This window comes from Crotalus tigris, unplaced genomic scaffold (assembly GCF_016545835.1).
Source record: "Crotalus tigris isolate CLP2741 ecotype Arizona unplaced genomic scaffold, ASM1654583v1 scf7180000023589.2044511, whole genome shotgun sequence".
Lineage (NCBI taxonomy): Eukaryota > Metazoa > Chordata > Lepidosauria > Squamata > Viperidae > Crotalus > Crotalus tigris.
In genome coordinates, this window is record NW_024100062.1 from 651,000 (window position 1) to 665,460 (window position 14,461).

The 14,461-nt window shown below is 36.6% G+C and overlaps 1 protein-coding gene across 2 annotated transcripts in view; it reads right to left on the minus strand.

Annotated features, from left to right (window-relative positions):
• ADAMTSL1 (ADAMTS like 1) overlaps nucleotides 1-14,461 on the minus strand; it is a 495,749-nt gene that overhangs the window by 262,937 nt on the left and 218,351 nt on the right. The window lies entirely within an intron of this gene.

The following is a 14,461-nucleotide window of genomic DNA, read 5'->3' on the forward strand; positions in this document are numbered from 1 at the left end:
TGATATATCCATCTGGCATGTAATGTCTGCTTATATGGGGGTATGTCTAGTTCCTTCACCATTATGTTTATTTTTTGTTAAGCTTTTAGTACTATATCTGTTTCCAATTTCTACACTGTCCAGAATCAGTGTTGAGCTGAGTGGCCTTATACATCTAAACTATACATAACTAAATATGAATTGCAAAAGAAATCCAAATAACTACTAGGGGCAGCAAATAGACACAAAGAACTCTCAACTTTATTGCCATCCGGTGATCATCTGGGGTTCTGCAGCCCACATATGTTAGCCCTATTTCTAAGTTACAACCCTTCTTATCAACCTAGAGCAGGGTTTTCCAAAATGTGAAGCATAGCTCCCTTGGGGAGGTGCAGACAGAGATCAGAGGAGGTGTGAAAAACCTTTTAGTTACATTGTTAAAATAAATCCACCTTTCCCAAAGTTTCAGTGTTTTGTTTTCAATATTCTTTGATTGTGTGTTTGGATTTTTAGAGGTGTGTACATTAACATTACACGAAAGGGAGGCTTGATGGAAAAAAAATTTAGGAACTCCAGTCCTGGAGTTTCAAATATACCAAGTCACCCCTCTCCTTTCTCAAAGTTGGAGCACTTGATAATTAAATACCTCCATTTTGCCATAATTCTTAAAGGCAGACAAATGAAGTCTTGTATAGCCAGGAAGCAATAAAGGAAGGAAGGTTTCATTTTCCTGACAACGTGCAACAAGGTATGGCTCTGCTCATGGGACACTAAGGTTTTGTGTTATGTATGTGTATACATAGAATGCATGTAAGTGCATGTGTAAAGAGAGAGCAACAATTCCCATCAGGAAAAAGCTAGCCAAGTACAGAAAGACGAAAGCCAACAACAGCAAACAACGGCTGTCAGGAAGAAGCCAGCACACTGCAGCCCCCTCTAGGGTACCACAGTGGAGTTAAATAAGAAAACAGCAACTGGAAGCCATGAAGAAAGAAAGAGAATTATGAAGTTGGATTCTTGGAAAGCAGTTGGAAAGAAATGAAGAAAACAACAACAGCAGCAGAATTTATTCCCCCAAAAAAGGACAAAACGTCTCCCTCAAAGTTTCTAAGGTAAGGAACCACTAGACAGTAGTTCCCGTGGGCCGTGAGATAACTTGGCTTTTTGAAACACAATCTTCTAGAACAATTTTGGGAAAGTCTGCAACAAATGTCCCAAAATGAAGAAAAAAGTCTGGGTGCCTTATTCACAGAAATCAAATGGATCAATCAGACATGACAATTCTATAGCAAGAAAAAAATTCTGCAGTTGCATTTGAAAACCATCCAGAGCAGCGATCCCAAACTTTTCTGGCTTTGCGGACCAGCGGCGGTAAGGGTGGGGGGGGAGGGGATGGTTCCAGGCCGCACAAGCGGAAGGCGCTCACAAGCTTCACTTGTGCAAGCGTTGGGCCCATGTGCTAGTGTATGCTGCTCCATTTGTGTGAGCAGTGCGCGTGTGCGCGCCTACCATTTACACCAAGAGAGCTTCGCACGGGAGCGAACTCATCCACTGCTTGTGCAGCCCTATTCAGAACGGGCCGTAGCCCTGGGGTTAGGGACCCCTGAACCAGAAGAGAAATGCATCCACTTGTGCAATCATATCTGTAACTTTATTTTATGTATACTGTGTTTTCTGTGGGGTACTTCTGCAAATTTAAATAGGACCTGCCTCCTGAAGCAGCATATCTTAAATGCTAGCTCTCGAGAGCCAAACTGGAAGAAGGGAATCCTGTTTTGAACGTTTCTGAACATACCTTATCGCAGTGTTTCCCAAACTTGACAATTTTAAGGCATGTGGACTTCAACTCCCAGAATTCCACAGCCAGCGTTGCTGGCTGTGGAATTCTGGGTGTTGAAGTCCACATGCCTTAAAATTGTCAAGTTTGGGAAACACTGCCTTATCGGTTATTATTTGGCACAAAATACTAGGCTATATAGTCTTTTGGCTGGACTGATTCAGCAGGGCTGTTATGAACTTACACCTACGTGTCATGGAGTCCCTTGGTTTAGTTGTGCTTATAAATATCCTGTAAATGACATAGCAGGTTTAAAACAAGCAGCAGATGGCTGTTTCCAATTCATGCTGGTCTGGGGGGAGGAATCAATCCTTATGGTTGTGTCACTTGAAAATGGTCAGTTTTTGAAGATACACAAAAACAGCGTAGTTTGGACTTGTTCAAATTGTTTCCCCAGATGTTAGCTGAACTCAAATATGTTTTACTTTGCCACGTTTTAATTCTAAGCACAGTCCATGTGGACTAACAGGAATGGTTAGACACATGTAATCTGACAATTTAGCACTAAACTTGTTTAATAACAAATGCACAGGACTGAAGTTGGTAAAATTCAATTCCTAAGTCAGTTTATTTAAGAGTACCCCTTAATTTGATTTACTGATTGCTGAGTTTACACTTGGTTTTTTTTTTTACACAAATAATTTGGCTGGCTGCTAGAGCTGCATTTTTGATGTAAATTCCACTACAGTCTCCTAAGAAAGGCCTTTCCTATAAAAATGTTTAAAGATTACAGACTCAAAATTGTACTTAGTGTTAACCACTACCCTTATTGGAATGGTAAGTAATTGGCAGTTACTGAATGTGTAACTGAGAAAATAACTAAATGGCCTTCTAAATTTTTAGCTGTTGCAAACTGTTCTTTTGCAATTAATATTCACTTTTAACAATGTTATTTTATGGAATATTCAGAAGGGTTTCATCAAAGTAAGTCTATTTTCCCAAAATTGTATTATTATCTTGCCTTGAATACTTTACTGATGGAAAAGTGAATTTCTTACCTCAGGACAATATAACCAGCATTAGTTTGTTTATACATATCATGGGCACACACTGAGTTTCCTTGTAGGGGAGATGAGCACAATAAAAATGTAATAAATAAAATAAAAACATAAATAGTCAAGATGTGTTAGTGATGAAAATATAATATCTGGGTGGTACTTGGGGGGGTGTCTGTATATATGTAAGTACATGTACGTAAGCGTGTGCGTATCTGTGTGTTATTTGGTGACCTTAAAATTTAATACTAAAACATTAAGCTAAACTGTCAATTCAATTTGTTAATGGCAGAGATCTGAGGCACATTATTTCTTGTGGCTACACATGCATAGTACAATAGAATAACTGGCTTACCCCTGATTATGATGCCATGAAAAAAATCCTGTGCTAAACCAACTTCATTCTTCTCACAGCAGTTCCAAGAGTATTATCAAGCCCTAATTGGCATCTACTGTTTTTTTTCTTTTGTGTTTGTTTAATTTTCTTTTCAGTATTTCACCAGTTAGAAGTATGCTATCTGTTAAAAGAAAAGGACCATTTTCCTTGGGAAAATTCTTAGCTTAGCATGAGACAAGCCAATAAAAGCTTTAAAGCTCCATGAAAGTGAGTCCATGTAAGTTTTATCAGTTGGGGAACGGTAAAAGTACTTCAGGATACAAGGATAGGAAATGTGCAATCAACTTCTAAACAAGTTCCTTCCTTTTCCCCTCACAATGCTTCAAGGATCTACTGAGCTGATGAAATATTTTGGAATGATATCTGGCTAACCTTCATCCTGAGAGCTTATACCTGATAACAGCTGGGTACAAGAGTCAAGTTCTAAAATGGGCTTAATCGCAATACTGGCCGCTCAGAGTAGCTAGGCTATCAGGCACCTGTCATCTTCTTTATAGTGCTGAGCTATGAAAATGTCATGAACTCTGTAAAGAATAATATTTATTTTTATTAAGCACCCTTCTTATCACAGGCTAACTGCAGGGTTTCTAATTACTATGCCATTTGTAGGGATGAATAATGATCTCTGTTGCGATATGTCAGTTGTCTACCTGTCTGTAAACAGTGACCTTCTGATTCAAATTCATCAACAACAACCAACTTTTTCTTACCATGTCAGCACCATCAACTGATGCTACTCACTGCTCCAGAAAATCCAAAGAAACATTTCAAACTGGCAACAAACTTTGAAAATAGTTTGTGGAAAAATCTTCACTTTAAAGATCATATTCTGAACCTATGGTTTTCTACAATTCAGTTCTGTTGGTCAGTTTTGTAGATCAATAGAAATGCCCAGGATAATTTAAAAACAGCCCTGAGAATAAAAGAATACCGTCATACAAAGGAAATATTGAAGGGCTGCAGGTAGTCCTCGACTTACAACAGTTTGTTTATTGACCATTGCAAGTTACAACGGCATTGAAAAAAGCACTTATGACCATTTTTTACACCACCATTGCAGCAGGCCCCATGGTCACATGATCAAAATTCAGACACTTGGCAACTGACTCAGGGTCCCGGGGTCGTGTGGCCTCTGAAAAGCAAACTCAATGGGGAAGCCAGATTTACTTAACAACCTAATACTAACTTAACAACTGCAATGATTCAGTTCACAACTGTGGCAAGAAAGCTTGTAAAATGAGGCAAAACTCACTTAGCAATTGTTTCACTTAGCAACAAAAGTTTTGGGCTCAATTGTAGTCAAGGACAACCTGCTTTTTAATACACAATCCACGATTTGCCAAGGAAGGTCTTTTTTCACACTCTGAGAACAGTGAACTTAGAAATATTGCAGTAAGGGAACTCTATGTGAAAGAACACAGAAAGATGTACACCGTGTTGTATGCAGTGTTGTATTAAAACTAAAAGTCACAGCTGGCACATCCTTGATTTCATTTTTGCTGCAAATACAAGCATAAAAGAATTCCCTACATTTCTGCATCTGAGTCAGTCTATACAACTTATTTGTACTATAGCCCCTTGTTTGATTGCTTTTTGAGCCTCATGCAGGAAATATTTTTGGAGGGAGACGAGATCAATCATTTTTTTTCTTTTTCTTTTCAGTAACAATCAACCTCTTGCAGAGTTTTAAACAGCCTAAGAAAGAAAGACATCATTGCATGATACATATCCTGGGAGTAGACTCTTTATCAACATTTCATTAGTATATCAGCAGGTTGTACAAATTTAAATACTGGTTGAAACTGTATGAAAAGTAAAAAGTTTATGATCACAATATGAAACTATGGCACATTGGAAAGCTGAGGCAGTTTAGCCGTGGCCTGTCATTTTATTCAAGTCTGGAATGTGTTGCAACCAATAATTAATTCTCCTTCCCGGGTTTAAGGCATCAAAGCGGGTTGGAGGAAGGACCCAAACGTGGAGCAGTACCATCGTTACTATCCCCCTTTTTAAAATCTTCTATAGAAATGCAACATTTCTTATTAGAGAAGCAAAATGATTAGAGGAACCCAGAGCTATTTCCAACATACACCTGTTGTCTTATAAATAAAGCAAAAGGGACACTAACTTTAAGGTAACCAAGTTTTTATTTAGTAAAAGAAAAAGTCTCTGCTTCAAGCATTGACTTGGCTTCCCCTAGTAACTTCGTGGCTTCCCCTTCCACCCTCAAAATCTGGAAAAGAATGATCCACTTGAAATACACTGCTCCAAGGGGGAGCAGGAACTTTTGTTCCAGGAATGGCACTGCAAAAAAACTCAGGGTCATGTCCTACATTTCAAAGACAAGATTACTGGCGCTCATTAAGGATTGCCAAAATACTCTCTGAAAAACACATTGTTTTCTTCCTGTTAGAAGAAATGTAAGGAAAAAAATAAGGAAAAGAATCTTTAGTGATAATTTTAATTCAAAGCTGACACCCTCAAAATGTGTTTCATTTCTCTCACTCTGAATATCTCCATACCAGCCAACTAACCTGTTTATCTTCAAAAAAGATTTGATTTCCATCTCTCCCTGACTCAGGTGTGATTGCTCATTCTATGACTGCTGAACATTCTTAGCTAGCATTGAACTATTTTGTTTCTCCTCCCTTTGGAGATTTTCTTCCCTAACGTTGTTTTTTCCTCACTTACAAAGCTGGGATTCCTCCAAATATATAATATTCTCTCTTCTGTGGGTAATTTCTGTTTTGGCTATATAAGAAACAGCACTCAGAGAATAAATCTGCAATTATAGCTGATGATGTTTTAATAACATTATCCTAAACATCTACGCTTATTACTGTGGTTGAACATCTCTTCAACATCTCAATCACAAAACAATGGTAGAATGGTAGGTATTGCTACTCCCAAGAAACACACCCTGGATACTAAGAAGCGAATAGTCATACTTGTATCGGATTTGCCCTGCTTTTTTGACATTCACTGCTCTAAAGAACATCATGTGGTGCTTTTCTAGTTTAGTCATGGAGAAATATCCCTATTTTTTCAGGCTGATTTATGAAGAAAATGGTGTTGTTCTGTTGAGACTTACACCCATTTCATTAATTAGATCTGACATCTTACGTATATTTCTGCTTCCTTCAAAATGACCAGTCACAGATTTTTTTTTTAAATTCCCTTTAATGGAAGAGTAGAAATAACAAATTTAATCTGAGGAATTAGGAAGAAAAATGGCTCTGTATGTTTGCCTTTCCCCAGGAGAAAAATCACATTTCATGCTTTTCACCTTGCTTTATTTTCAAAAAACAATTTGGACTATAAGAACGCATTCTGGTAGACAGTTTTTTCCCCCTGTATAAAGCCACTTTACAATTAAGATTTCCTTTCCAAACAGACCATAAAGATAGTGTGATTGTAACAAAATGTACTTTCATATAAGACTATGATAATAATCAGTAGTGGCCAATTAGCAAGAAGTTATTTGGCAATTCCTTTATACATCTATTAAAAGTAAATTAATTTAAAATGAGCTCTATAGATAAGCGTATCTAAATTGCCCAAAGAACTCTTATAACAGCAGGAAAGCTTAATTTAACCTTTGCAAAGTTGCAATGGCTGACTCTTAAAGAATCCATAAGAAGAGTTAGGAACTTTTTAAAGAGGGGCTGGACCACCTTTCTTAGTCAAGCATATCTTTACCGGTGTCTCTGTTGCATCCAGGAACTTCAAACATTACTCCTCCTATTGGCGCTAATGTTAGGGTTACAGTGACTAGGTTGAAAACCATGGTGTGGTCTATTTGATTTTGAAGGAGTATTTCATATGAACCCAGACACTGTGATTTGTAAACCATAATTATAGCTTGGTCTTATGTGTAAATAAGGCTAGGGCTTGTTTAATAAACTATGGTTAAAAAAACATGCTTAGCATAACTCTGCAGGAGTTATGTATATGTATACTATATATACCAACTGTATATGTCACTACAAAGCATAGGCGCCTACTGTAAAATGCCAGAAACACTGGATACTACTTTCCCATTGTTTTGAAGACCAAATCAACTACAGCCCATTCAAACCATTCAAAAAAGCAATAGGAAAAATAAGTGAAGGATTATTTCATAACCCACTCTCCTCCCTTTTCCATTTTTATCTGAAGAATGAAGTGTCCATGTGCATGATCAATCAAAGGGAAACATGATTTGGATTAACCATCCTGGCGGCAGATCAAAAGAAATGGAATGTCATGAGAACTCCATCACTATCTGACTACCTTTGTGATTCAGTTCCGCAAACCCATTATTGCTTTCTCAGCCTACCCTACTTTTCATGGCCATTGTAGGAATAAAATACAAAGCTTTTTGGATAAATATACTGAAGTAGATTGGTGTGGGAAAAGGTTTTATGTAAATGAAAGAAATAGGAAAGTAAATAAATAGGAAAATGTCAGGAATGAGACACCCTCCCCTTCAAAATGGCTGAATTTTGAGACACAGTTTGTATCTTGAAAAATGACTCTCTTAGGTAGAAACTGATGCCTTCATTAGCCCCCATCTGCTAACTAACTGAGAGTTCATTCAGAAGAACATCATTCAAGCAGTTACAAAAGATTTTTATGCTAGGGTCCTAAAAACTCACCTAACTATACAGAGAGATGTAGAGATCAGGTATAATTATAGGAACAGATAACCTTTAGTAATGTATGACTATGCGTGCTTATTCACAGCTAGAATTACACTGCATTCAATGAGTTTAATGTGTAGATAAATGTGCCCAGTGCTTTTTTTTTTCTAAAAAAAAAAAAGGTGCCAGAACTCACACACGTCATACAACTCGCCTTGCCTACCCTATAAGGTTCCATCCCAAAAAGGTGCCGGAACTCTGTTCTGGGCATTCTATGAGAAAAAAAAGCCCTGAATGTGCCTAAGATTAAAACCTAGGGCAATTTATATGGCTTATTAGCACTTCTTCAATCACATAAATCAGTGGTTATCAACTTTTTCTTCATCACAGACCCTCTTTAAATACCTTTTGTGACCCCAAACCATGGCCATGGACCTAACTCGTGATTTAAATCATAACGGTTCTTCAAGTCTTTGTGGACCCCCTGTGATGACATTGTGGCTTCCCAGGATCTGTGGACCACAGCTTGAGAACCATTGACATAAACAATTCCTCCAGTCCAGAATTTCTATTGAAATAAGTCTGACACCAGTAAGGCTCTCCCTTACCTAATATTTTCAGATTTCTCTTGGCATTTCAACGAACACAAACCATCTTAATATTGAGTTCTCTTTCAGAGAACAATCTTATATTAAGTTTGTACCACTTCAGACTGGAGAGGCTCATGTGATTGATGGTTGCTCCATCTTGCTGTATATTTTAGAAAGATCAATGTCGGGGATAAAGGATCTGTTTTTCTAACTGTAAGATTATTTTTTCATGTGGCAAATGCAGAGCTCAATATGCCACAACTGAAGACAAGTTTAACAAAAGGATAATAATCGTATACTTATAGAATAGTAATGAAGTTTTTATTAAAGACACTTGGAGCTGAGGTGAATATATAATAGAAAAGACAAAGAAAGAAGTAGTTGGAACGGTCTAGGTCAGTGATGGCAAATCTTTTAGAGACTGAGTGCCCAAACTGCAACTCAAAACCCACTTATCGCATCATCGGGTGCTGGGTGGATGTAGCCCATTGGGTGGGTGTGGCCCACTGGGTGGGTGTGGCTGTGGTGGTAACAGCAGATTGGGTGGGACTAAAAAGTTCAATCAATCAATTCCAACTTTTCAAGATCTTTTTTTCCCCACGAGAACTTGAAATTGACTGATTGATTGAACCTTTGTTTTTGTACATGGCGGCAGAGGCCTAAAGTGAAAAGGTTTTATAAAACCCAGCTGAAGGCCTAGGACTGGGGCGACGATGCGCATGCCCACAGAGAGGACTCTGAGTGCCCACTCTGGCACCTGTGCCATAGGTTCACCACCACTGGTCTAGGTCAGCTATTTAGCAAAGAATACAAAACACAATAGGTAAGGGCCGTAAACAAATAATTGATAAATTCTGACACTGTAGCCCCAAAAATATCTCTCCATTTTGTTTTGCACACAGAAAGAGGAAGCTCTGGGCCTTGTGCACACCTTCCCAGCAAATAAAACACATTTTCTGTTTTAAAAAATACATTAGGATAGCCAAGCAATGAAAATGTTCATCCTAAATTGTTGTGTCACACGTGCATTGCAAGTATTATTAATGACACTTTAGATGTATGGCAGTCCACGTAAAACAAGCTGCAACATTTCTTAACCTGTTTGTGCAGCTGTGAAAGAAGTGTAACATTTGAACAGATGAGTCGTCTTTATTGTAGATTGTCTTTTCAACTCAGGTTGTAGATTGTCTTTTCAACACTATGGGTTTTGAATGGTGAAAACACAACCCACAACTCGGCCCTTGTTGATCTGAAGAATATAACATATTGTAGAAACAGCAGAGCCTTTGTCCTCTGGGTACCAGCTTACCTGAAAGTAAACTGAAAAGTAGCATAACAGATGTCAGCCACAGTATTAAGAATCCATAACTGTTTGTCAAGAAATAAAGCAACTAATATCTATCTTCCCCACAGTGATCGAAAAACAGAAAAACAACTAAAATACAAAACTGAAAGCGCAAGACAAATCTCTGTCTGTCTGTCTGTCTGTCTGTCTCTCTCTCTCTCTCTCTCTCTCTCTCACGCACACACACACACACACTACAAGCTTTCTGGTTTTTTGATGGCTTCAAAGATGCCAGTGATGCATTGTGACTTCTACTGCAGTTAAATAATGACTATCCCAGCTTCTTAAACCACCCCAAGATTCTTTCTTTGTATTTTAATTGGGAATTCCTTATGAAGGACACTGTCTTCTTTAAACAAATTATTATGGGGTCTTATTTTGAATGTACTTGATCCCACAGCTTCCCAGACATTTAGAGGATAAACTATTGACTGAAACATTATAGATCTAGCATAAAGATTTTGTATAAAGATGTGTAAAGTCCCTGATAGATGGATCTTGGATATTTTCATGATTCACCTGTTTTGGAAAATGAATCTAATCATAGAAGATAGAAGAAACTTCTCCAGGGATAGGGAAAATGGCTAAAATTAAGACCACACAGAACACTCAATGATAAACATCTAGGAATCAGAGAACAAGAACACAGTGCCAGATTTAAAAACTGAAAAACAATATCCAGCAGGCTATACATTTTCTAAATAGATTTGTAAAAGTTAACTTTAAATTTAGGTGTGCTGAGCCAATATGACAAAGATTTGGCAACTAGTAACATCCAAATTTACCTTAAATCAGATGGATTTTCAATAATGACAATTGGCTTGGAGTGAGGTGTCTGCTAGGACCTTCTGGCTGGAAGACAATATTCTCAGCCCTCACAATTTGCAAACCAGGTTTAAAGATAAAAATCAGAGATATTTTTAATCTTTCCCAAATGAAAATATTTCAGAATGAGATCATGCAAGGAAAAACAATTAAGTTGTTTTCCCTTTTACATAAATATGAGACAGTTTAAAAAGAAAAAAAAAGAAAATCAAACTTTCAGGATAAGAGAACAACAAAGGCAAAAAAACTGGAGCTAAGCTGAGTATTCATTTTCAAGAAACCAAAATAAATTCATACATATATGTTCACCTATGTAGAATGCTTCTCAGCAGAAGCTACATGAGATATACATTGAGAAAGTCAATGAATAATCAGTCATTAGCCAAAGGCCATAGTACCACAAACTTCTGGTAACATATGTTTATCTCTATGACATTGGAATTGCATTACATTTTCTTTTTTAAAAGAGAAATCATGGGATTGAATCTAACCCTGAAACTAGACGCCTATGATATATTTTACTTTATGCCAGGTAATGAAGCCAACTTACAGAATGATGGAACATTATACAAAAGGCCAACAGTAGAGCAAAGCTGAGGAAACTTCCATAGCTTGATTTCAATAGTGCATTTTACATTTATTTATTTATTTGCTTGCTTGCATGCTTTGTTTTTACATTCCCAGAGGATTCATGGTGCTTTAAAAATAAAGCAAGTCAATGGCCTTTCATAAAATCCTTTTGGACAAGATCAGTTCTTGCAGTCTGGTGGATCTGCTGCTGGTTGAACAACTATACTCCATGAATACTTCTAAATGATTTGTGTCTTGTCCTGAGGTAAATATCAGCTAGGATATCCAAGGTATCCTCAGTATTACTTCTATTCAGTATTTTTATAAATGAAGATAATATGGATCAAAATTTATCAAAATTGAAAATTGCACCAAGATAGTGGGTATCCTCCTAAATTGGTTATTATCTTAGAAGGCAAAATTACAATTCAAGATGACCTCAACAGACTTGAACATTGAGTCAAATCTAAAAGGATGATATTTATCTTTGAACTTCTGTATATGAATAGGAAAAATAAAATACATTTTTATAGAATTGAGGTATAGGATGGTGGAGAACTGATTGGGTGGCAATGTATATGAGAACTGTCTAGGAATACTAGAGATTTGCCAGCAGAATGGGACATCAAGTGCGATGGAGAAATTAAAATAGCTACTACAACTCTGGACTAGATTGAAGATTATGTTCAGATCATGGAAGGCAATGGTTCCTTTGAACTATATACTCATAATACCATAACTAGTTCTCAACTGCGACATGGTAAATCGTGGACATGGTAAAGTTCAAATGAGAGACAAGAGGAGAGTAAGTAATCTGAAATAAGTCATATGAGAGATGGCTAAAGTTGATGGGCAAATGTATGGTTGGCAAAACAGAAGATGCATGTGAGATATCTCAGAGATCTATAAATATCTAAAAAGTTATCATGTGCAAGAAGTATCAGGTCTGTTGTTTATTGAAACTAAGCAGGCAAGGACCATTAAGTAGAAATTAGAAGGTGGTTCGGGCTGAATATTAGAAGAAATTTTATGATGGCAAAGGTTGCCTACAACAGTAGAGGACTTCCTCTCACTGGAGTCCTCCAAACTAAGTCTGGATGTCAATCTGTTGGAAATGGTATAAAGGATTTGCTCACTGAGCAGGGGGTTGGACTATATTCTGTATCAATCTTTTCTAACTCATTTCAAATCTATAACTCTACAAATACAATATATCTAATTCACATATGAAAGTGATATAAGCAAATAAATAAAGATTCTAGCCTAAAACCTGCCTATGTTTTGAAAGCAATTTATCACAAGGAAAAGCATGGTGAAAACATCCCTAAGGATTGCATTTTGATCTCAAAAATGTCTCATAAAACAGAGATAATCCTAATTCAGTTAGCAATTTTGAAGATCTTAATTTTGTTGGAGTTTTGCCTTTCATACGGCTCCCTGGAGGAATCTGACAGGTCACTGGAAAGCAGAATGCAGAATAGGTAGACATTGGATCAAGCCTTTGATCCAAAAGGCTTTTCTTGTGTATCTAAATTCTCAACTATATGTTTTTCAAGTGCTTGAAAATCAATAATTTCAATTCCAAGTAAGCACAATGCAGATTTGTCTGGATATTTCAGTTAATTTTTTTTTTGCTAACCTTTTACCATTCTTCCTTCATTTCTTCTCATAGCACTAAGAAGAAAATAAAGTGTCTAGGGAAGAAACTGATATTTATTATAAAACCAAAATGAGATTTCTTGCAAAAAAGCACATTGGGGTAAAATCTGCTAAGTCCATTAAGAAAAACTTGGGCTAGACCTGGGATTTTCAAATGGAAATGTGTTTTATTACTACAAACTGCTCCTGTAGCGTAATAATAAGAATGAAATGTTACAATACATTTCAACACAATTATAATTTACAAGCAAAACTATTACTCACTTCAGATGGATTTCAGCAATATCAGCATTACAGTATTATACAACTCAAAGGACAGACTTGAACACTGGGCACTAACTAACAAAATGAAATGAACTAAAGTGAAAAATATCTCTATTTCCATACATGTGCATACTATTCTGATGTTAATTTCCACCGAAAAATACACGTACAGATAGCAATACACTGTATAAGGTTCTGACAGAATTTGTGAACTTTTTATGAGCTTTCACTTAGCAATCTGATGATTTACGTTTACTACTATTACTATTACAAAGAATCCTTTCAGAAATGAACTAAAGTGAAAAATATCTCTATTTCCATTTACATGTGCATACTATTCTGATGTTAATTTCCACCGAAAAATACACATACAGATAGCAATACACTACAAAGTATAGGTGGGCTACAGAATTTGTGAACTTTTTAAACTGAGCTTTCACTTACAATCTGATGATTTACGTTGAGACGTTCTGCGTACTGCACACTACTAGAATTCAGAGAAATAGGAAGAAAAAAGAAGCATAAAGTACTAATTTTAGTTTTAAAGTATAAACTCTCTAAAAAGTAAGGAAAGCAGAAAGAATTGTATTTGCCCAGCACCGGAAAAATGAAGAAATACCATCTGAAAAAGAGATAATCAAGAAAATACTGGACTGCGCAGAAATGGACAAACTGACATTGAAAATTAAGGAAAAAGAAAACTCAGAATATTTATAAATATGGGACGTATTTTATCAATGGCTGGAAAAACAGGGTAGAGACTAGAATCTTACTGTGTATTATTAAGCAAATTGGACCCAGACAACACGTTGTTTACTAAGCACATGAATTGTAAATAGAGAAAATTAATAAAAAATATTATAAAAAAGTAAGATCTTTATCTTAGTGACATATGTTTGCATTAACGAAATTTACTAACCTCTTCATTAAAGTTTGGATACATTGTACAGTTATAATCTCATTCAATCAGTTTTTGTAAACTGATATTATACTTTTCTATATGATTTTACTCCAAAACGAAGGTCAAAGGGATATTGCCTAACAGTGAGTATTCAGGTTTCAAGAGCTAATTGGACTAAACATTCTGTCCTAGTTCCACCATGGCAGTGGGGAACAACTTCCATTGTATCTGAGGAAAGTAGAAGGCAAAAAGTTTTTCTTTGTAAACCCTTATAGTTGCCCCACTTTCTTTGGCATCTGCTGACTTATGGGCCTACTCTGCCTAGTGGTAAAAATGGTGCAGCCCACAACTTTAGAAACTTTTCCATAAGATTGCTTGAAAATGTTTTTGATTCTGAAGAAGCAGAGATCCAGCTACATGTTTATTGTGGCATTTTCAATCAGTCAATATTCAGCAATAGCTTTCCTTATAAAGAAG